The sequence below is a fragment of the Myodes glareolus genome, chromosome X, assembly GCF_982192425.1.
Source record: "Myodes glareolus chromosome X, mMyoGla1.1, whole genome shotgun sequence".
NCBI lineage: Eukaryota > Metazoa > Chordata > Mammalia > Rodentia > Cricetidae > Myodes > Myodes glareolus.
Window position 1 is genome coordinate 30,286,143 of NC_142053.1, and position 24,207 is coordinate 30,310,349.

Here is a 24,207-nt window from a genome sequence, read left to right on the forward strand (position 1 = left end):
TGTACAGGCACTAAGTGTTCAGGTGGCACACAGACACCCATGTAGGCAAACACTCATATGCAATTAGATAAATAATCAATTAACTCTTTAAAAATTTCTAAATTACTATTATCAGTTTTTTGAAGAGAAGAGTTTTACGTAAGGGTCAGGGGTGTGGGTGGTAAAGACAGGAATATCTGGGCTTAGTCAAAAATAAGGTGTTGAGAAAAACTACAACATGGAGCTGGAGAGATGGCTCAGAAGTTAAGAGAACTGACTGCTCTTCCAGAGGACCCAGGTTCAATCCCCAGCACCCACACAGTGACTTACATCAGTCTGAAACTGCAGAACTGAGGGATCTTTAATTCTCTTCTGATGTCTGTGTGCACAGCATGCATGCACGCAGGCTTTAAAACACCCATACACATAAAATAAAAAGTAAAGGAAAAGAAAAAATAAAAACTAAAACCCAAACACTAACTGGAAAACTCACACTAATTTTCTAAATGGTGTGGGTATGTATGTGTATGGATGCTAGACCTGCTATTATAGGTTTGGATCTGGATGCTACTTGGCTATCTGTAAAATAATTATGAGCACTGATTAAAGTCTTACTGTATAAAACAAACATAAGAAAGCTAAACTGTCATCGAAGGGCATAATCCTTTTGTTATTGAAACAAACAGAGCCTCCCAAACATGCAGGAATATTATTATTTACTATTGGTACTTCTAATATCTTATACTTATGCTCTTTTAGATTTAAAAAGCTGCATTATCCTGGCTCATATGGGGTCATTTTCATGCAAGCATGTACTATAAGTTGAACATACGATCCCTCAGACCTTGCACCTCCCGACTTCCAGTCCTTCCCTCTCTCATTAAAACCGTTTTGTTCCCCTAAACAATTTCTCCTTCACTTTCATGCATTTGTGTATATAGCTTTATGAATCTATAGCTTTATGTTTTATTTTTGTGTTCTAAGGCCCACTAGATATGTCTTAAAGTGTTTAACTCAAAACATAAAGGGTACACATTTATGGGCTACTCAGTGATATTTTGATACACATTTGCAGTATGTAGTATTGAAATCAGAATAAACTTACTTCTTCAAGAAAATTTGGTTATTAAATTTATTACTTTTTAAGAAGTCTGATGTGAACTCCATATGCTATCCATGCCCTGTGCAATCCTCTATAAGTGTCAGCTCAACCTAATGGCTGCTTTTGAAAGGATAGAATATAGCAAATCCTTGGGATATTATTATTATTATTAAATTTACTTATTTATTTATTTATAAGAATTTCCACTTCTTCCCCTCCTCCCAATACCCTCCCGCTCCCCCTACTCCCTCTCCTCCTCCCTCTCCAGTCCCAAGAGCAGTCTGGATTTCCTGCCCTGTGGGAAGTTCAAGTTCCTCCCCCCTCCCTCCAGGTCCAGGAAGGTGAGCATCCAAACAGACTGGATCCCAAAAATCCAGTATATGCAGAGAAAACAAGTCCCAGTGTCATTGTCAATGGCTTTTCAGTCAGCCCCCATGTCAGCCACATTCAGAGAATCCGGTTTGATCACATGCTCGTTCAGTCCCAGTCCAGCTGGCCTTGGTGAGCTCTCATTCGATCAGTCCCCTTGTATCAGTGGGTGAACGCACACTTCGCGGTCCTGACTTCCTTTTTCATGTTCTCCCTCCTTCTGCTCCTCATTTGGACCTTGGGGGCTTAGTCCAGTGCTCCAATGTGGGTCTCTGTCTCTATCTCTATCCATCGTCAGATGAAGGTTCCCTCTGGTTCTGCCTTCCTTGTTCACGTTCTCCCTTCCTCTGCTTTTCATTTGGATCTAGGGAGTTAAGTCCAGTGTTCCAATATGTGTCTCTGTCTCTATCTCCATCCATCGCCAGATGAAGGTTCTGTGGTGACATGCAAAATATTCATCAGTATGGTTATGGGCCAAGGCCAGTTCAGGCACCCTCTCCTCTGCTGCCCAGGGAACAATCTGGGGACCTCTCCTTGGGCTTGGAAACCCCTCCAGAATCATCAAGTCTCTTGCAAACCCTAAAATGGCTCCCTTAATTGAGATATATACTTCCCTGCTCCCATAACCATCCTTCCTTCCTCCCCCCTCCCATTCCCCCAAGCCATCCCCAATCCTCCCCCTCTCCCCTCTCCCTAACCATCTCCCCTTACTTCCACCCCCCACCCCCCGTGCACCCAAGTTTGCCTGGCAATCTTGTCTACTTTTAATATCCAGGAGGATAACTATATGATTTTCTTCAGGTTCACCTTCTTATTTAGCTTCTCTAGAATCACGAATTATAGGCTCAAAGACCTTTAACTATGGCTAGAATCCACTTATGAGTGAGTACATACCATATTCCTCTTTTTGGGTCTGGGTTACTTCACTCAGTAAAGTGTTTTCTATGCCCATCCATTTGCATGCAAAATTCAAGATGTCATTGTTTTTTACCGCTGAGTAAAACTCTAATGTGTATATGTTCCACACCTTTTTTAACCATTCTTCTATTGAGGGGCACCTAGGTTGTTTCCAGGTTCTGGCTATTACAAGTTCAGCTATGAACATAGTTGAGCAAATACTTTTGTAGTATGATAGGGCATCTCTTGGGTATATTCCCAAGAGTGGAATTGCTGGGTCCCGAGGGAGGTTGACTCCCAGTTTTCTGAGAAACCGCCACACTGATTTCCACAGTGGCTGCACAAGTTTGCATTCCCACCAACAATGAATGAGTGTTCCCCTCACTCCACATCCTCTCCAGCATAGGCTATCATTGGTGTTTTTGAGTTTAGCTATTCTGACAGATGTAAGATGGTATCTCAAAGTGGTTTTGATTTGCATTTCCCTGATCACTAAGGAGGTTGAGCATGACCTTAAGTGGCTTTTGGCCATTCGAAGTTCATCTGTTGTGAATTCTCTGTTCAGTTCAGTACCCCATTTTTTAATTGGGTTAATTAGAGTTTTAGTGTCTAGTTTCTTGAGTTCTTTGTATATTTTGGAGATCAGACCTTTGTCTGATGAGGGGTTGGTGAAGATCTTCTCCCAGTCAGAAGGCAGCCTTTTTGTCTTACTGACAGTGTCCTTTGCTTTACAGAAGCTTCTCAGGTTCAGTAGGTCCCATTTATTCATTGATTCTCTTATTGTCTGTGCTACTGGGGTTCTACTTAGGAGAACCTGTGCCTCCTGTGCCTATATCTTGTAGATTACATCCCACTTTCTCTTCTATCAGGTTCAAAGTGATCAGATTAATGTTGATGTCTTTAATCCATTTGGACTTGAGTTTTGTACATGGTGATAGGTATGGATCTACTTTCATTCTTCTACAGGCTGACATCCAGTTAAGCCATCACCATTTGTTAAAGATGCTTGCCTTCTTCTATTGTATACCTTTAGCTCCCTTGTTGAAAATTAGGTGTTCATAGGTTTTGGGTTAATATCTGGGTCTTCTATTCGATTCCATAGGTCGACTTCTCTGTTCTTATGCCAATATCAAGCTGTTTTCAATACTGTAACTCTGTAATAGAGTTTGAAGTCAGGGATGGTAATGCCTCCAGAAGTTCCTTTATTGTATAAGATTGTTTTGGCTATCCTGGGTTTTTTGTTTTGCCATATAAACTTGATTATTGTTCTCTTAAGGTCTATGAAGAAATTTGATGGGATTTTTGATGGGGATTGCATTGAATCTATAGATTGCTTTTGGTAGAATTGTCATTTTTACTATGTTGATTCTCCCAATCCAAGAGCAGGGGAGGTCTTTCCATTTTCTGGTATCCTCCTCAATTTCTTTCTTCAAAGACTTAAAGTTCTTGTCAAATAGGTCTTTCACTTCCTTGGTTAGAGTTACCCCAAGATATTTTATGCTATTTGTGGCTATCGTGAAAGGTGATGTTTCTCTGATTTCCCTCTCTGCTTCTTTATCCTTTGTGTATAGGAGGGCAACCGATTTTTTGGAGTTGATCTTGTATCCTGCCACATTACTAAAGGTGTTTATCAGCTGTAGGAGTTCTTTGGTAGAGTTTTTGGGTCGCTTATGTACACTATCATATCGTCTGCAAATAACGAAAGTTTAACTTCATTCTTTTCAATTTGAATCCCCTTGATCCCCTTATGTTGTCTTATTGTTATTGCTAGAACTTCAAGCCTATATTAAAGAGGTATGGAGAAAGTGTACAGCCTTGTTGTGTTCCTGATTTTAGTGGAATGGCTTTGAGTTTCTCTCCATTAAATTTGATGTTAGCTGTAGACTTGCTGTATATTGGTTTTATTATATTTAGGTTTGATCCTTGTATCCCCAATCTCTCCAACACCTTTATCATAAATGGCTGTTGAATTTTGTCAAATGCTTTCTCAGCATCCAATGAAATGATCATATGGTTTTTTCTTTCAGTTTATTTACGTGATGGATTGCATTGATAGATTTGCATATGTTGAACCAGCCCTGCATCTCTGGGATGAAGCCCATTTGATCATAATGGATGATTTTTCTAATGTGTTCTTGGATTCAGTTTGCCAGCATTTTATTGAGAATTTTCGCGTCGATGTTCATGAGTGAGAATGGCCTGTAATTTTCTTTCTTGGTTGTCTTTGTGTATTTTTTGTATCAGGGTAACTGTAGCTTCATAAAAAGAGTTTGGCAATGACTCTTCTGTTTCTATATTGTGAAATACATTAAGGAGTGTAGGTATTAGCTCTTCCTGGAAGTTCTGGCAGAATTCTGCATTGAAACCATCTGGCCCTGGGCTTTTTTTGGTAGGGAGATTTTTGATAACAGCTTCTAATTCTTCACGACTGACAGGTCTATTTAGATTGTTCACCTGGTCTTGGTTCAACTTTGGTATATGGTACTTATCCAAAAAAAATGTCCGTTTCTTTTACATTTTCCAATTTTGTGGCATACAGACTTTTGTAGTAAGATCTGATGATTCTCTGAATTTCCTCTGTGTCTGTGGTTATGTCCCCCATTTCATTTCTGATCTTATTAATTTGCATGTTCTCTCTCTGCCGTTTGATTAGTTTGGATAGGGGTTTGTCAATCTTGTTGATTTTCTCCAAGAACCAGCTTTTTGTTTCATTGATTCTTTGGATTGTTTTCTGTGTTCCTATTTTGTTGATTTCAGCCCTCAGTTTGATTATTTCCAGTCTTCTACTTCTCCTGGGTGAATCAGCTTCTTTTTTTTCTAGAGCTTTCAAGTGTGCTGTTAAATTTCCAATATGTGCTTTCTCCGTTTTCTTTAATTGGGCACTTAGTGCTATGAACTTTCTTCTTAGCACTGCTTTCATAGGGTCCCATAGGTTTGAGTATGTTGTGTCTTTATTTTCATTAAATTCAAAGAAGATTTTAATTTCTTTCTTTATTTCTTCCTTGACCCAGGGGTGATTTAGTAGTTGACCATTCAACTTCCATGAGTTTGTTGGCTTCCTGGGTGTAGCATTGTTGTTGAATTCTAACTTTAATCTATGGTGATCTGACAAGACACAGGTGGTTACTAATATTTTTTTGTATCTGTGGAAGTTTACTTTGTTACTGAGTATGTGATGAATTTTCAAGAAGGTTCCATGAGCTGCAGAGAAGAAGGTAGGTATATTCTATCCTATTTGGGTGGAATGTTCTATAGATGCCTGTTAAGTCCATTTGATTCAATACCTCCAATAATTCTCTTATTCTCTGTTAGGTTTCTGTCTGATTGACCTGTCCATTGGTGAGAGAGGTGTGTTGAAGTCTCCTACTATTAGTGTGTGCGGTTTGATGACTGCCTTGAGTTCTAGAAGTGTTTCTTTTACATAATTGGGTAGCTTTATATTTGGGGCATAGATATTCAGGATTGAGACTTCCTCCTGATGAATTGTTCCTGTTATGAGTATAAAATGTCCATCTCCATCTCTTCTGATTGATTTTAGTTTGAAGTCGATTTTGTTAGATATTAGAACGGCCCTACCCGCTTGTTTCTTAGGTCCATTTGCTTGGAAAACCTTTTCCCAACCCTTTACCCTGAGTAGGTGTCTGTCTTTGTGGTTGAGGTGTGTTTCTTGTAAACAGCAGAATGTTGGATCCTGTTTTCGTATCCAATATCTGAGTCTGTGACTTTTTATAGGTGAATTGAGTCCATTGATATTAAGTGATATTAATGACCAGTAGTTGTTGACTCCGGTTATTTATTTATTTTTTTGGGTAGTAGAGTATATGTGTTTCCCTTCTTTGAGTTGTGCTTGTGAAGGGTCGCTAGATATCTGAGTTATTGTAGGCAGTGTTGGGAATGTTGGATTCCTTGGGTTGTCATTTTTCTTCTAATACTTTCTGTAAGGCTGGATTTGTAGCTATGTATTGTTTAAATTTGTTTTTATCCTGGAATATTTTGTTTTCTTCGTTGATAGTGAATGATAGCTTGGCTGGGTATAGTAGTCTGGGCTTGCATCCATGGTCCTTTAGTTTCTGCAGTACCTCTATCCAGGACTTTCTGGCTTTCATGGTTTCCATAGAGAAGTCTGGTGTAAGCCTGATAGGTTTACCTTTATAAGTCACTTGACCTTTTTCCTTTGCAGCTCTTATTATTCTTTCTTTAATCTGAATGCTTTGTGTTTTGATTATTATATGGCGAGGGGATTTTTTTTGATCCAGTCTATTCGGTGTTCTGTATGCTTCTTGAGCCTTCATAGGAATATCGTTCTTTAGGTTGGGAAAGTTTTCTTCTATAATTTTGTTGAATATATTTTCTGGACCTTTGTTCTGCAATTCTTCTCCTTCTTCTACCCCTATTATTCTTAGATTTTGTTTTTTTATTATGTCCCAGATTTCCTGAATGTTTTGTGATGAGAATTTGTTGGGATATTATTTTGACACTAGAGTGTGTGACTATCACTGTCACTTGTATTTGCCCAGCAGACTCTCTCATTGGCTTTTGTGGAGTACAAGTACTATATTGGAGAGGGCCTACTTTTGAAAATGAATCACAGATGGTCTCTAATGAGCAGCCCATGAAGACCTTTGAGTCAATAATCTTTAAAAATCTGAATCCTCACAACTAACCACATGACTGAACTAGGAAATGGTTCATTCCTCAGTCATAGTTTCAGATAAGACTGTATCCTGGCTGACATATGCTTGCTAGTCTATGAGAGACCCTAAAGCAGAGGGCCCACTTAACCAGGCCCCAATTCTTAATTTACAGACATTGTAAAATAATAAATATGTGTTGCTTAAGCTGCTAAAGTTTTGGAGTTGTTACACAGTAGGTAACCGAAATGCCTAGAAAGAATTGTCTAGTCCTACCTCTTACAAGTCAAAAGAAGGATTCCTGAAAAATTTGAAGCACAAAAATCTAACAGGAAAAATGGGACTTTTTACCACTTATTTGGACATTTCATGTGTAGTGTAGTGTTAAATTTATTTCATTCTCGTGACAGCTTCACAGGGTTGTCCGATCTCAATTTTACAGATTGTGGAACTGAATCTCAGAGGGGTTGTCTTGTCTAGCAGTGGAACAGATAGTGGTCTTTAGTAATTCAGAACTCATACCCTTAAACTGTATGAATACAGTCAGCCTCATCTGAGCGAGAACTTGAAGTGTACTCTATGGTCACCTCGCTGTTTGGAAAGCAGAACATGCTGAAAATATGTAAAACATGATTATTAGATTTCAAGCTCCCCCAAAAGGTCTTTCGAACAAATTCACTTTCAAGAGCCAGTTTTTAAAAAATTTTCTCTCATATACCATACCCCACCATAGTGTTCACTCCCTCCTCCCCTCCCAGTTTCTCACCCCACCTTTCCTTGCCCACAGACCCACCCCATTCCCTTCCCTTCAGAAAAGGGCTGACCTCCCAGGGATTCCAGCCAAACAGGGCATATCAAGTTACTATGAATTCATGTACTCAACTATGTACATAACAGCTTTATTTGTCATAGACAGAACCTGGAAACAACCCAAATGCCCCCTCAACTGAAGAATGGATAAGGAAAATGTGGTACATTTACACAATGGAGTACTACACAGCAGAAAAAATAATGACTTCTTGAACTTGAAGGCAAATGGTTGGAGCTATAAAACATCATTCTGAGTGAGTTAACCCAGACCCAGAAAAACAAATACCATATGTACTCACTCATAAGTGACTTTTAGAAACAAAGAAAGCCAGCTTACAATTCACAATCCCAGACAACCTAGATAACAATGAGGACCCTAAAAGAGACATACATAGATCTAATCTACATGGGAAGTAGAAAAAGACAAGATTTCCTGAGTAAATTGAGAGCATGGGGACCATGGGTAAAGGGGGAAGGGAGAGGAAATGTATATCTCAATAAAAACAATAATAACACACACACACACACACACACACACACACACACACACACACAAAGTTACTATAAATCCAGGCACAACCCCTCATACCAACACTAGACTAGAAAACTCAGTAGAAGGTAAAGGGTCCCAAAATCAGGCAAAAGAGTGAGAGATGACTCCTGCTACTACTGTTAGGAGTCCTACAAGAACACCAAGCTACACAACCATAACATGTATACAGAGGACCTAGGTCAGACACATACAGGCTCCCTGACTGTTGCTTCAATCTCTGTGAATCCCTATGATCCCTGGTTCTGTGGGCTGTATTCTCATGATATCTTGATCCCTCTGGCTCTCACAATCACCCCCTCACCCTCTTCAGCAGAATTCCCTCATTTCCATCAAATATTCAGCTGTGGGTTTCTGCATCTGCTCCCATCAATTGCCGGATGAAGCTTCTATGATGACAATTACACTCAACTCTGGTCTACGAGTACAACAGAATATCATTAGGAATCATTTCACTGACTTTTTTTCTTTTGCCAATCTTATTTGGTTTCATCCTTGGTCTGGCCTTCCAGGCAGTGTCAGGCGTGGGATCCCTCTTTGTGGCATAGGTCTCAATTTGAACCAGCCATTGATTCGCCACTCCCACAAGCTATGTGCCACTTTTACCCCAGCACAGCTTCAGTCAGGTTTCATGGCTGTGTTTGTGTCCCAATCTCCCTCCGCTGGAAACTTTGCCTGCTTAAAGAAGATGGTCAGTTCAGGCTCTTATTCCCCATTATTAGGAGTCTTCATTATGATCACCCTTGAGGATTCCTGGGAGTTTCCATTGCATTAGGTTCTTTATCCCTCATATGCCTCCCAATTCCTGTAGTCTCTCTCAGCGTTCTCTTGCTCCACCCCTACCTAATCCATCTTGTTCCCATAACCACCTGGCCTCAGTAGACCTCAAAATCTATTCCATTTCCCCTTCCAGAGAGATCAGAGTGTTCCTCCCCCAACACCCTTGACCCCTCCTTGCTACTTATCCTCTTTGGGTCTATGGTTTGCAGCATGATTTTCCTTTACTTTAGAGCTAACATCAACTTATAAGATATGAATACATACCATGCTTGTCTTTGTGGGTCTGGATTACCTCACGCAGGTTGTCCCCCCCCGCCAGTTCCATCGATTTGCCTGCAAATTTTGTGAGGTCATTGTTTTTTTTTAACCCCTGAGTAGTACTCCATTGTGTAAATATATGATATTTTCTTTATCTGTTCTTCAGTTGAAAGGCATCTGTGTTGTTTCCAGTTTCTGGCTTATTACAAATAAAGTTGCTATGAACATAAGTGAGTGGATGTCCTTGTTCTATAACTGTGCATCCTTTGGGAATATGCCCAAGAGTGACAGAGTTGGGTCCTGAGGTAGATTGATTCTCAACTTTCTGAGGCATAAGAGCCAGTTCTTTACATCCCATTTGGGTACACGGTTTTTCTCACAGTAGTCACACTGCTTCAAACATTCTGAGCAGGAACCTGCTTCATGGAGGTGTGTGTGTGTGTGTACACATGCAGTGTTGATGTGCTTGCATGTGCATGTGGAAACCAGAAGCTAAGGTCAGATGTCTTCTATCACTTGCTATCCTTTCCTCTCTTTAGAGGCAGGGTCTGTCACTGAATCTGGGTTGACTCTGAGGATCCAACTCTCCACCTCTCTCAGACAGATACTAGGATGACAGACATATGCAACCATGCTAGGCTTTTATGTGAGTGCTGAGGATGTGAACTCAGGTTCTTATGTTCGTGCAATAGGTACTTTGCCTACTCGCTGAGTCATCTTCCCAGTCACTCCAAGTGATCTTACTAACTCATTCCAACATGTCCTGTCAGGAGGTTCATCTAGCATGTTGCAATATGTTGAACTCTTTTTCATCCTGCTCAGGCATTGGGTATTTATTTATTTATTAAAAATTTCCACCTCCTTCCTGCCCCCCTTTTCCCTCCCCCTTCCCACCTCCCCCTCCCTCTCTAGTCCTAAGAGCAGTCAGGGTTCCCTGCCCTGTGGGAAGTCCAAGGTCCTCCCCACTCCATCCAGGTCTATAGAGGTGAGCATCCAAACAAACCAGGCTCCCACAAAGTCAGTCCATGCAGTAGACTCAAAACCCAGTGCCATTATCCTTGGTTTCTCAGTCAGCCTTTATTGCCAGCCACATTCAGAGTGTCCAGTTTGATCACATGCTCCATCGCTCCCAGTCCAGCTGGCCTTGGTGAGCTCCCATTAGATCAGTCCCACTATCTCAGTGGGTGAATGCACCCCTCGTGGTCCTGACTTCCTTGCTCTCGTTCTCCCTCCTTCTGCTCCTCATTTGGACCTTGGGAGCTCAGTCCAGTGCTCCCATGTGAGTCTCTGTCTCTATCTCCGTCCATCGCCAGATGAAGGTTCTATGGTGATATACAAGATATTCATCAGTGTGACTATAGGATAGGGTCAGTTCAGGCACCCTCTCCTCTGCCGCCCAAGGAACAATCTGGGGACCTCTCCTTGGACCTGGGAACCCATCTAGAGTCAAGTCTCTTGCAAACCCTAAAATGGCTCCCTTAATTAAGATATTTACTTCCCTGCTCCCATATCCACCCTTCCTCAATTCCACCCATCCCATTGCCCCAAGCTTTCCCGAATCCTCCCCTTCTTCCTTCTCTCTACCCATCTCCCCTTACATCCACCCCCCATCCCCGTGCACCCAAGTTTTGCCTGGCAATCTTGTCTACTTCCAGTATCCAGGAGGATAACTATGTGATTTTCTTTGGGTTCACCTTCTTATTTAGCTTCTCTAGGATCACGAATTATAGGCTCAATGTCCTTTAATTATGGCTAGAATCCACTTATGAGTGAGTACATACCATATTCCTCTTTTTGGGTCTGGCTTACCTCACTCAGTAAAGCGTTTTCTATTTCCATCCATTTGCATGCAAAATTCAAGATATCATTGTTTTTTACCGCTGAGTAAAACTCCAATGTGTATATGTTCCACACCTTCTTTAACTATTCTTCTACTGAGGGGCACCTAGGTTGTTTCCATGTTCTGGCTATTACAAATAGTGCTGCTATGAACATTGGAACTTGGGGATTTTCTCTTTTCACACAAGTTTCTCGCACTCATGACCAGATACTGGGCATTTGTGGCAATCATTGCTTTTCAATGACTTACTAAAGTTAAAATTAGATACTCTTTATTATTATTATTATTATTATTATTATTATTATTATTATTATTCTTATTATTATTAGTCTACCCAGGCTTGCTTGGTTAACCCCTATTTGAAGATAGGATTTTACAAACAGCATATTTTACAGACTTCTTACCATGATGAAAAAGCAGAAATACCTTAAAATTTTATCAGCTTGAATGTTTATAAAACATTTTTGTATGTGTTTCATTTGATTTCATGGCTCTCCATTTAAGTCTTAGGAAATGAATAATTTTTTTACCTTGTGTTACAACAATTTATATACACGAGGAAGTATGTTCTGGTCCAAAAATCATAGATTCTGGCACCAGACACATCTGTACTTCAATTCTAAACCCATAATTTCTTAGACATATTATGTGAATAAGTGTTTTCCCCTCATTTACAAGATGATTTTAATCATGCTCTTCTTTTAGGGTTATTATGAGGAACAAGGTAACATATAAGGAAACAAGGTAATTGGTAAGAACCCAAGTAAAATTTTCTCTAAAATATTGTTGCTTGTGTTTTGTTAGCTAGTGAAATCGCTTGACTATTCCATCTCTTCAACATACCCAGCCTCGCGTCCATCTTCTGGAAGGAAGTTCAATATGTACTTCTTCAATGGGCAAACCTAGGGACAGGCAGGGATGTTATTATTATCTCAATAGATGCAGGTTGAATGGCCTGCCGATGTCTCACATGGCTGATAAATGATCAAATTGGAATTTGAATTCTGCTTGTTGTTTTCTGCCTAGCCCAGTGAATCTTCCTGCAGTCTTTTGAGTTAGTTTGTAAGACTGATATGCCTGGAATAATAAGTGATACTAGCAAGCGCCCAATCTGGATCCTTTGCTAGTATGTAGATACTTATTTTAGTGTTTGGACAAATATGATCATAGTCTTATCCACCATTTAGACTTGCTCATTGGTCTAGTTCCCCGATCATTTGGATATCAATCTCGGATAGGGAGGATGCTAAAAGTAATGTCAGAATATAAGCAGGGAAAACAATAGTTTCTACAAAGCTCCCAATGAGGTAATACCTATTTGAGAATTAGGTCGGAGCTAAGCCCCTTTCGGCACTTGGAGTTTCTTCCAAGGAGCATAAATCAGCTTTGGCACTTGGGAGGCCTTAGCACACCATCAGTGCCAAGTGTGATGCACAGAGCTGCAGATGCTACTCAGCCCCAGGAACTGGCAGAGCATCAGCACCTGGTGCCACTGAGGCTCATGTACAGCACCAGCCAGCATCAATGACTTGATGTGGCTCTGGAGGCTTGGGGAGCAGGAGGAAGAATATCCTCAATATAAGTCTGAGTGCTCTCATTTATCATGGGGAGCCCTGACAACAGTGATGAGGTGGGTGCCTACCATTTGGTTTCTACAGGTAGCAGAGACCTATGAGGTCCACAAGGCTGAGGAGGCTTATTTATGAATAGACTTGAAAAAGGCCACGGTATTATGAAAACAAGGGAAAGCCCCAGAGATACTATAATGATAACTGTGGGTGTAAAGCACAGAAGTGCTTCTGCTTTTTCTTGTAGGCTGGTACAGATTATGTTAACATCCCAGCACACAGCTGTATTCTTCACAGTTTACTGTCAGAGGTCCTCATAGCTCCTCATGCCATTATGAGAGTTACCATTTGTTAGAGACAAGAATCCTGCCTTCTTTTCAGTCTCTATTACAGCTAAAACCCACCACAACATGCTCAGTAGTCTCTTTTATCAGCTCGCATTCCTGGACGTACAGAGATTGAAAGGTGTGATACTGAATACTGTACCAAAGCTCCACTGACTGTTTAGAAAATAGTCTAAAACAGCCAGGATGCATTTGAAGAAGGTGAGGCATGCTTTAGACTTTCTAGGGGATGTTGTTCAGGGCAGAGTGAGTTGACTGGTCTTAACAATATACTAGGGCTTGCTAACAATTTGATTACTTGCTGATCTTTTCTCTTATAAGGCTTGCCTGTGCAATGGATGAATTCGTGGAATGATACTTTTGAAGTCAATGATGCAAATTATATCAGTCTATTCTAAGAAAAAAACAAGCTTGTTTTCATCATGATGACCTAATTATCTTTCTGGGCCCTCATGGTTAGCCAAAGATGTAGTAAAGACGTTAAGTATGTCAAGAATGACCCTTCCACTATCCACAACAACAACAAAGCACTTATGTAGCCCTTGTACTCTTTTAAGTAGTGTTCTTAGACACATACACATTTCCCTATTATTCCATTTTTCTTCTCTCAGTGGCTTAGAGTTTGGGCAGCATAGTGGTCTTAGGCCAAACTAAGTCTTTCAAATGTGTTTCTAGGGGCATCTGTCCCAGATAAGTTATTAATGTTATATAAAACAGCTCCTCATTAAGTGAGTTTGGAAGTCACTGTAATCATTTCTTTACTATAGCACTTCTCCATGGACTGTTTGTAGAGCTTTTTGTAGTGTGCATTTGTGAGTATGCATGCATGTGTGCATGTATGTGTATGTAGGACAAAGGTTAATACTGAGTGGTTTCTTTAATTGCTTCTGCACTTCGTATATGTTTATATATTAGTTTTTAAAATAGTTTTTGAAAGCTTCAGACATGGATACTATATCTATATCACTCATCCACCCCTCTCGCCCCACCTCAGTCTTCTCTCATGTCCCTCTTCCCAAATTATACTCTAATTACTATTATTGCACGTATATACAGGTATGTATATGAACACACACATGTGTGACCTACTGACTTCATTTAACATTACTCATGTGTGCATGTGTTCAGAGTTAATCACTTGAGACTGGACATCCTGAGGAGGAGCTTATCTCTGGAGAAGACCGCTTCTCCCTCTCACAGTAGCCATTGACCACACATGGGTTGTTATCTAAAGGTGGCGTCTTGTGGAATTTTCCCTGTCCATATTGGTATGCCAGCTGGTATTGTCATAATGCTAATCTTGTTCAGGCAACCATCCTGTTGAGATTCGATGGGTGCATTTTCCCCCTGTCATGCCCAGGGAATGCTAGCATCCGATGTCCTGGACCTCTGGCTCTTCCAATCTTTCTGTCCCCTCTTCCATGATGTCCTGAGGTGTCTCAGATGTAGAAATTGTGCTTGGCTACTCCACAGTCCCTTATTCACTGTAATCACATCTCAGTGACTAACTCTTTGTACTCCCATTTACTGATTTGTAAAGTAAGGATAATAGTAATAGTCTTCTAGAGCTGTCCTGGGGATTAATTAGTATAATACTCTAATATACTAGAGCATATATATATATATATATATATATATATATATATATATATATATACATATGAATACGTGTGGATATGCTTTGAATATGCCTGCGGTGTTATTGTTAGTTGTTATTACTGCAGTTAAGAGAAACATTCTGGATGGCATCAGAGTCCTATCTTGTCCCTGATTTCTAGAAGTGGAGCGATGCATTAATGTGTCAGTCTATATAATCAATTCAAAGAAACATTAGTGGTAGAATTTGATACCTTGCTTTTATTCTTTCATATTTTAATTTTAGTTTTATTTAACAACTTATAATTGGATACATTAATGGGGTATAATGTGATGCACTGATGTTTTGATACACTTAGTCATTGTGCAATGATCCAATCAGGGTAATTAGCATTTCCAGCGTCATGAACATTTGTGATTTTTTTTTGCTTAAGAGAACTTTCATAATCCTGTCTTGTAGTGATATTGAAATATGTAATCTGTTTTTTATTTTGCTTTGTTTTATTAGCAATATATGTATAATGTACATATATACTCTCTTTATTACCTATTCATCTCTTCTTCTTTCTCTCTTCCATCGTTCTACAGGCTCCTTTTTTTTCCATGACAGGGTTTCTCTGTGTAGTAGTCCTAGCTGTTCTAGAACTAGCTCTTGTAGACCAGGCTGGCACCAAACTCACAGAAATCTGCCTGCCTCTGTCTCCCAAGTGCTGGGATTAAAGGTGTGCACCACCACCGCCCGGCTCATAGCTTCTTTTACTCTCATTACTTTTCTCTTCTTCCTAGATGCCACATACGAGATAAAACATGCTATGTTTGTCTTTTAAGATACGTAGCTCTAGTTTCACCCATTCTTCTGCAAATGCTGAAAAACTTTATTCTTCTTTATGACTGAATAATTTTATTATATATTGTAACTATATATAATATTTTACTTATTAATTACTCTGTCAATGACAAACTTGGTTAATTCTGTAATTTAGCTATGTGACTAGTGTAATCATAAATATGGGTGTGCTCTATAGTAAGCTGACTTTGAGTTTTTTGAGTACATACCCAAAGAAAGTACCTTGGCATTCTGGAGGTAGATATGCTTCGGGTACTCAGATCCTGGGATGTAGCTTGCACTCCCCTCCTATCTGCTTGGTAGATTTCTCCTGACTTCTCAGCACCTTGACCTTTAAAATGCTTGAGTTCTCCCTCCTCTCTTAGCAAAGTGGTGACAGTTCATGCTTTAGCATAATTTCCTAAGCCAGACGCCTCATGCCTCATGTGGGAATCTCATAGCAACATTCTTGTCCCACTGGCCATCTACAAAGCACTCATTTATCCCCCAGCTTCCATAGTCTGATACATTTTTTTTATATTCACAGCGAATTCTGGGGGAAAGAAAGGTTCTAATTTAAAATTCTGACACCTTTGGTAAATTGCACACAAAATAGAGAAATTGAGTGAGTTGACAATCCATTCATCCTATCCTTAGGTGTTCCTTCCTTTACTCAAGTTTCCATATGCACCTCTAATGATGACAATTAGGAGGCTTGTTATCATCCGCAGCATGCAACTCTGCTCTGGGTGGAGGAAAGAAGGCAGATAAATCTGGATATCAGGTAACTGGTCCTCAGTTTCTCTGAACGACAGTCCAGTGTATCTTAAAAGTTCAACCCCATACTTCATTGTTGTGGCTGATTCTGGTATGCTGGAGGGAAAGGTTAATAATGCCCAATGGGTTCATTAGCTTTAGTTGAGCCTTTCTTGATATACTAAAATGGAGTGCCGCTATCACCCACAACGGCTTTCTCCCTCTGCTCATTAGTTAATGTCACAGCTTTAACGGTACAGAGCAAAAGAAAGGGGATGTGTGTTTATGTGTCCCCATTTGCCTTTTCCTCTATACTCACTAGCTGAGAGTAATTCATTTCTTTCCACAAAGGGAAATGTACCTTAATGATAAAAGTCCTAGCCAGTAAATTGGAAAACCGTGGTTCTGTTATCAGCCTCACCACTCACTTGCTCTACAACCTTGGATTTATGAACTAGATTTTTGTGTTTTTTTTTCTTATGAGATAGAAGAGTTCTGAACTTTTACCTCCAAGGACTGTTGAATGTATAATTAGATAATAGAACTGGCCATGATGTGGCGGTTGATTATTGCCTTATGGATATGAGACAAATATTTTACCCAACAAATTTTGATTAGAGATACTGTGTTTTTTCCCATCCTATTTAATAACCTCACAACTTTAAAAAAAACCCACAAATTAAGTAATTGTATATTTTACAAAAAATAAAACACAGTTTTGAGTTGGTGTTTTCCAAAAGATCAAAGAAGAAAAGTCTCCCATAAGAAAAAGCAGAGCAAAATCTATGTCTGGCAACTGCAAAGGAATCATTTTCCGAATGAAGTTCCATTTCCGAGTGGACCAGTAGATGTCAGTATTGGACAAGTTCAGAGCGGCTCCCAGAGGCTCTGCATTAGCATCTGGCTCCATTTCAGCTCGCAAGTTTCTCTGCAAAGGAGGGAGAGTTTGTGTGAGCGAAGCTAAGATTTTGCTTTCTCACTTCTTACCCCATCTTGTAAAAAGCAGCCTGATGCTCTGGGTAAGTCGCCGTTATCTTCACTTTCAGTGATTCCCTTTATAGATCTGCAGTCTGCTGAGGGGTTTAAAACACAAAATTAAACATGTGCTTAGCTCCCTGAAGGCCACATTCTTGTTCTTCACAAAGATGCTTTTCTCATGCCAGACCTGCCTTCCTGTCCTACCGTTTGCGTCACATTAATCAAGTCTAACAAGGGAATACTGCCATTTTGGGTCCAGGTTCCATGAGCTCTGGACAAAAGAAAGGGCTTTCTTTCTTTTTTTCTTTTTGTAATAGACCGACACTCAGATTTTTAGATGCAATCGCCATTTTCTAAAAATGGAAAGAAAACGTTGACATTGTAGCTGTGCCACGCATCCTCTTTGTTTTGACAACGTTCACTGGGAGGCTTCCCGAGGCCACGCAACTGGTCTCCAGCGGTATGTGCTGAACTTAGAGCAGCGCACCCTTTCCTGGGGAAGGCACGTTTCTGCTATGTTCGTTTCTTATTCTGGATCAGGGAGGAAGTCTGTGGCACCTTTGGACTACAGCTGTGGGCAGCATCAACTTGTTCTTTGAAAATGCTTCCTACTTCCTTCAGGCTTTTGGGATCAATCTTGCAGAGGTGCCAGTCTCAAAAAGTTTGTAAGGGTTAGGGAGTAGGCTGTGTGTGTGTGTGTGTGTGTGTGTGTGTGTGTGTGTGCGCGCGCACTCACATTGGTCATTTGCATTGTACATATAACAAAGTAACTGACAAAAAGAACTTGAAGAAAGGGTTTAGCTTGGGTTTCGGTTCTGGGGTACAGTTTATCATGGCTGGAAAGTCATAGTATTAGGAGCTTAAGGCAGCTCATCACGCCATGTTCTCTGTAAGGAAGCAGAGTGATGGAAGCTTGTGGCAACTAGCCTCTTCCTTTTTCAGGAACCCAACCAGAGAATGTGCCATTCGCTTTTTGAGCAATTAACTTAATGAAGACTATCCTCAGCGGCAGGCCAGGAGGCTTGTCTCCTAGATGACTTTGGCTCATATCGTGTCGACAGTCACTATTAACCCCCAGGGCACCCTTCTTTCATAGAGAACCAGTTCCGAGGCATGGAGAGAGCATTTTGTGGTTTGCTCTCGTCCCTTTTTCCCTTGTCCAAATGGAGTAAATGGTTTTATGACAAACAGTCAAAGTGGTTTTAGAATTTGGTCATGCTTCCTGGAGACTGGTAGAGGTAGTCCGGATGCGACAGCACTTAACAGTGTGGAGAAGTGCCCTGCTGCAGCATCCTTACTGGCTGCTGGCCAAGAGCTGGCTTTATCCTGGGGAATGAGTCATCAAACATAAGCAGCTTGCTCTTGGAGGCAGACTTGGCATCCGTTTCAAGGTCCTCTTGGATCTGGTGCGTGTCTGCTATCTGCTCACTCTGTCTCAACCTCCTAGGCCCCTTTCTCTGCAGTGTTCACAGTCTTAGGGAAGTGAGACTCCTCATTCTCTTAAAGGCGAATATTTCCTTCTTTTGATTTCCACTTATTTTTGAGCATTACCCTTCTTGACTCCTGAAAGTCCCTGTTCTCATACACACCAGGTTTCAGCCCAACACCTTCAATTTTCTCTCCCTGTAGCTTCTTTTCTGTTTTTCTGCAAGGCATAATTAAGGGCAGTGGTTTTGATATTTGATATAATTTAGCTATGTGTGTCCTGTTTGACATGGTTCAATTTCCCTTATTTTTCTGGTACTGTTTCTTCTTTTAAAAAAATTTGCTATTTACTTTAAATTCACAAATAATAACCATGTATCATACATTAAAGAGTACAATGTGATGTTTCTATATACAGTCATGTTTGTCAACCTATTCCATCATGCTAACTACTAAATCCATTATACTTCTCATGCTTCTCTTTCTTTCTGTTAACATTTAAAATCTACTCTAAAATATTTTGGAGTACACAATGCATCCCTATTTGTTACAGTCACTATCAGTGTAATATATTCCTTACAGTCCCTCCCTTGCTGTGTTTTTGTGAGGGCTGAAAGGATTGAATGAGGTAATGTACATAAAGCAGCTAGCACAGTGCTCCTCACCTTTCCGAATGCAGCAACCCTTTAGCATAATTCCTCAGGTTGTGGTGAGTCCTCCAACCCTAAAATCATTTTCATTGCTACTTCATAACTGTAATTTTGCTGCCATTATGAATCATAATGTAAATACTTTTTGGAGATAGAGGCTTGCCAAAGAAGTCATGACCCATAGGTTGAGAATCACTGAACTAGTACCCCAAAGTATCCGAGGAATCTGTAGCTGCTGCTGCTAATGCCATTGTTACTGTTATTCTAACTGCCTGTGTGTTTACTCTTTGCACTTTCCCCTTTAACTCTTCAGTAAATTCTGATGACGGGGTTATCCTTACATTTCCTCATTTGTATGTACTCAGTGTCCAGTGGCTATGCCTTCTTGTTTTGTCAATTACACCATGAGTTCTAACAGATTTTCCTGTTCTCATTTTCTTTTCTTGGTTTGCTTTATCCTGTTTATGTATTATGAATGCAAAGGTCATCTTAAACAGTTCTAGAGAAAAAATGATGGAATAAAAAAATTTCCTTTCTTCCTAGAATTATTTATAGTCTGACATATCTTTTTATTTTATTTGCTTATTCACATTTGTTCAATTATACTCCCTTCTTGCATTACTGAAATTGTGACCCTGTTTTTCTGTTTCAAATGCCACATTTGCCATAATGACATCCTAATACCCATAGTAATCTTTAATTTATGTAACCTTTGGTTTGGAACACTTTTCATTATATAGCTTCATATATTTTACAGTCAAATGCTTGTTTTTGTGTTTCAGTTTGAGTTTCTTCTTGTAATATAATTTCTTGGCCGTCATGGGATATGTTATTTATCTACTAATTACTCTACATATACTCAGTGTTGAGCTCTGTGTTTCATTCTACTAAATCCCATGGAGAGATTTGGTGGTCAATATAAAAGTCGGAGGACTTACAAATACGATGGCAAACAGACGACAATAGTAGCTGACGGGAGACGTGGTGGATCATATTTAGAAATCTTTGCAAATAGGTCGTATCCTCTTTAGACTGAGGTGAGTGGAGACTTGCCTAAAATAAAAGCATGGTCAAAATGAACTCAGGTGATTTTATGCAGACACGAGACAACACTTCTAGGGTGTTCTGCAGCAAATGGTCATTGACTTCAGTTTTTCCTGTGTCAGCAAGGCTAGGTTAGGTTGCCAAGCAGCATTGGGACTGTGTCAGAGTATTTGTTAGAAGAATTAAGTACATACATTGACATTTTTGTGGTGCTAGGGATGGAACCCAGGGCTTCATGTATTCTAGGCAAATGTTCTACTGAGCTACATTTCAGCTCTCATGTCTCTTAACTTCAACTCTCCAGCAGGGAATTCTTTACAGCATATTGTGGTGTAAACAACAAGGTTGCTTTCTTTCTGTCTGAGGCCCATCAATCTCACATATAAAATACAAGGCCAAGGTCAGACTGATTCAGCTAGTAAAGACCCAGTGAGTCATTTCTAGATTTCGACAGTGTATCACTTACACAGACAGCCAAAAGAAGAATGAGCTTAAAGTGCCAGCTCTGTGTGGTCCTTGTCTACACACTGAAAGGGATGACAGGGAAACAATAGAGCCTGGATTGTTGTAATATGAGTTGTGGGTTGCCACGTTGCTGAGTAGCTCATTCTAAGCTGTTGCTTAGCAGTTTTATATTCTGCAAAATATGTACCTTATGTAAGTTTATATTTATAAATTTTATTTATACCTTGTAAATTTAAATTCAAACGAATGTTATATATTATACATAACCAGTTTTATTTTCCTGAAAGGATATAGCAGAAACTCCGTAGCTTATCAGAACTCGAGAACTGATAAGGAAATTCTCATGACAGTCGTCTCAAAGGAGAGGCTGGTAGGCAACTGGCTGCTTACCTCCTAGCAGCTCCTTAAAGGCTTCTAGCCATTTCTGTGATCCAGAGCAGTGTTTGGCAGACTACTAAGAACTGTGCTCCCCTTCAAGTCTTTGTCTGTGTGCTCTAATTATATGGGGATGAGGTCACTGGGGTTACTAGCTGGTTTCCCTCTAGGACTAATTTTGTCTCTGGTGCCTAGTCATATGGGGTCCATTCTGCCTCTGGTATCGTGTCATGTGCTTCTTCTTTCTGCTGAACATTGCACTTGCTGTTAGAGGAAGGCTGTAGAATTTACTGCAGCTATGCTTCTTTGGAGGTTGTACAGAGGTCAACATTTCTGGAAGTTCTTGATGTGAAAGAGTCATCAGTGTACTTGTTCCTTCTACTGTAAATGAATAGATTTGTGGTAAGTCTCAATATTGATGACCTTTTAAGCAATACAGTTTAAACTTTTCAATATTTTATTTAGGAAGTATCCTAGTTAGCTTCAACTGTCAATTTGACACAGTCATTATATTAATTTCTCATTATTATAGAAGGACATAGCCTACTGTGGGCAGTACCATCCCATGATGGCTGGGTTGTCTAACAAAAGCTAGATAAGTACAAGTCTGCAATTGGGACAGAAAGCAGCACTCTCTATGGTTCCTGCTTTCCATTTTTGGCTGTTTAGCAAGTTCCTTGGTCAGAGGTAATGGAGTATGGAATAGTAAGCCGTCCTGTTTTCAAGTTTCTGACATGACACTTTATTTTGACTTCCTTTCATGAGAGACTGTGATATAGAATTGTAAGTGGAAATAAGTCCTTTCCTCTCCCAAGATGCTTTTGGTCAGATTTTTTTTTAAAATCATAGCAACAGGAATGAAACAAGAATGGTGGCCATGGAGATTAAACATATGGCATGGCTCATGTCAGACAAATTCTCTACCACTGAGATGTACCCTTATCCCATGAGAAGTGTTTCTAAGATGCTCACAGAATGTCCAGGTTGGGTTAGAGTAGGTGGAGAGGAAGGGCAAACTCATCTTGTCATTTATTTATTCATAAAATATGTATTGAGTGATTTTTTTATAAGCCAGAGACTGCTCTAGACCCATCTGTGAACAAAACACATATGGTTTGTGTCCTGATGCAATTCTCCTTGAAGGTTCAGAGAGAAAGGAAGCCATTTAAAAAAGAAAGCACATAAGAATAATCAGATGAAACCAGGCGCTCACAAATGTTCTGAAGACAGCGAGCTGGCAGTGTGCTAGGGCAGACATGCTCTAGATAAGGAAGCCCTTTTTGAGAAAGGGCTACGTGACTTTTGCAAACAAGAGCAGGGAGATACACTTCTTAATTGAGAGAATAGCTAGTGCTTAGGCAGTGAACAGGGACTCAGCATTCTATTCTGAAAACAGAAATAAAGACAAATGACTCAGAAAACCTTTGTAAAGAAAGATGGTGATGCATTTCAGAGACGAAGAGGAGGTTGCCCAATGTAGGCTCTCAATTGGACTTCCTTATATCTATGGCTTTCTATATAAAGACCCAATAACTTTTAGGCCCTTTGATTAGAAAAATTTAAATTAAAAAGTACATGGGTATTTTTAAATCTCTTTAGAGTAAAAATGATACAACTTTACTATTCAAAAAAATTGAAAAATTTAAAAAAATAAAGAGGCTGGAAGTGAGGTTGTCAGTCTCTCACATCTATTTTGATATTCATAACTTGACAGAGATGATTATGAATTCATTTTAGAAGGTAGGAAAGCTTTTTATATATGGCTTTCTCTCAGTGAAAAAAATCTGACAAATTAATTCACATTAAGATCTTACTAAAATGTTGCTGATTGTATTTCATGCTTCCTGTGGCTATTTGCCTCTTAGAGAAGAGTGCAGGAATAAAGTAACGTATTTAGGAAAGAATAATTGAACCCTTGAAATTTCAAACCCCCACTAGCTAGGTAAACAAACCCCCCAACTCTGTTCACATCTTAAAGCTCCATCTTCCAGATTCACAGTGTCAAGGAGCATGCCTGACAGTTAACTACATTCCCAACTTACATGCCTTCCCTGTCCAAGATCTATAAGAATTCCAAATGTCTACATAGCAGTCTGTGGAGGATCATGTGCATTTTTCACTTGCTGCTGGAACCTGTTTTCTTGAACTTTGGTTTTCCACCTGAAGACAGGAACGATTCCTAACTTTCCCTCCCTACCATGAGCTTGGAAGGCTGACAAAGAAGATTAAAATCGTTGCCACCAGGTTTTTATCTGCTGTAAGCAAAAACAGGAAACTGAACAATAAATTAATAAATAAATGACTAAATAAATAAAGGCACAGCATAGCAATTGCTTCTGAGTGGGCAACATCCGAGAAGTTTTTCTTAAAATCTCTTTACCATGTACCTTCCCACCCACATGTTCTTAGTCAGATTTATTTTTTGCATATCAGTTTCTGAGGATGACAAGAAACTTGCCCTTTTCTTAACTGTTTTCAGAAGCAGATTATCTTGCACTTAGTTGAGACCTCTTACCAAAACCTTGGAATAAATAATACCCTGGGCTCAGGGAGTAGGTGTTGAATAGAAATTTTATGACTCATAATGGAGTGTCAAAATAGCACTGCTGATGTATGGGTCCCTTATCAGTTTCGGAAATGAAACTAGCAAGAGCCAGGTTTCTTTTTGCATCAAAATGTTGTAACTAAAGGAAAGTTCTTGGTTTCTGGCTTGTTCAGCATCTCTTGACACCCAAAACCCCATATTGAATGGTAACCTTTTAAAAAAAGTGGCATAAGCTTAACCTGAAAAGGTAGCTGTCCATGGACAAGGAGGCTATGTAAGAACTTATGCTACCAGGTGGATGGAGAAAAGTATTTCCATTTCCCCAGTTTATATCTTAAGCTGCTTGTTCTGAAATGAGTCTGGGATTAGAGTCATATGCTTTTTCTAGAGTGGGTTGAGAGTTATCTCATGATATTAAG

The 24,207-nt window shown here is 39.8% G+C and overlaps 1 protein-coding gene across 12 annotated transcripts in view; it reads left to right on the top strand.

Annotated features, from left to right (window-relative positions):
• The window catches only part of LOC146889283 (uncharacterized), a 174,738-nt gene that overhangs the window by 16,633 nt on the left and 133,898 nt on the right, over positions 1-24,207 (top strand). Inside the window, exon 1 of one of the 12 annotated variants that reach the window (XM_085684375.2) lies at positions 17,216-17,325. The exons of the other annotated variants lie outside the window; for them this stretch is intronic. The gene's annotated coding sequence lies outside the window, so the exon portion shown is untranslated. Of the gene's footprint in view, positions 1-17,215; positions 17,326-24,207 lie in introns of those variants that run through there. 12 annotated transcript variants of the gene reach the window in all.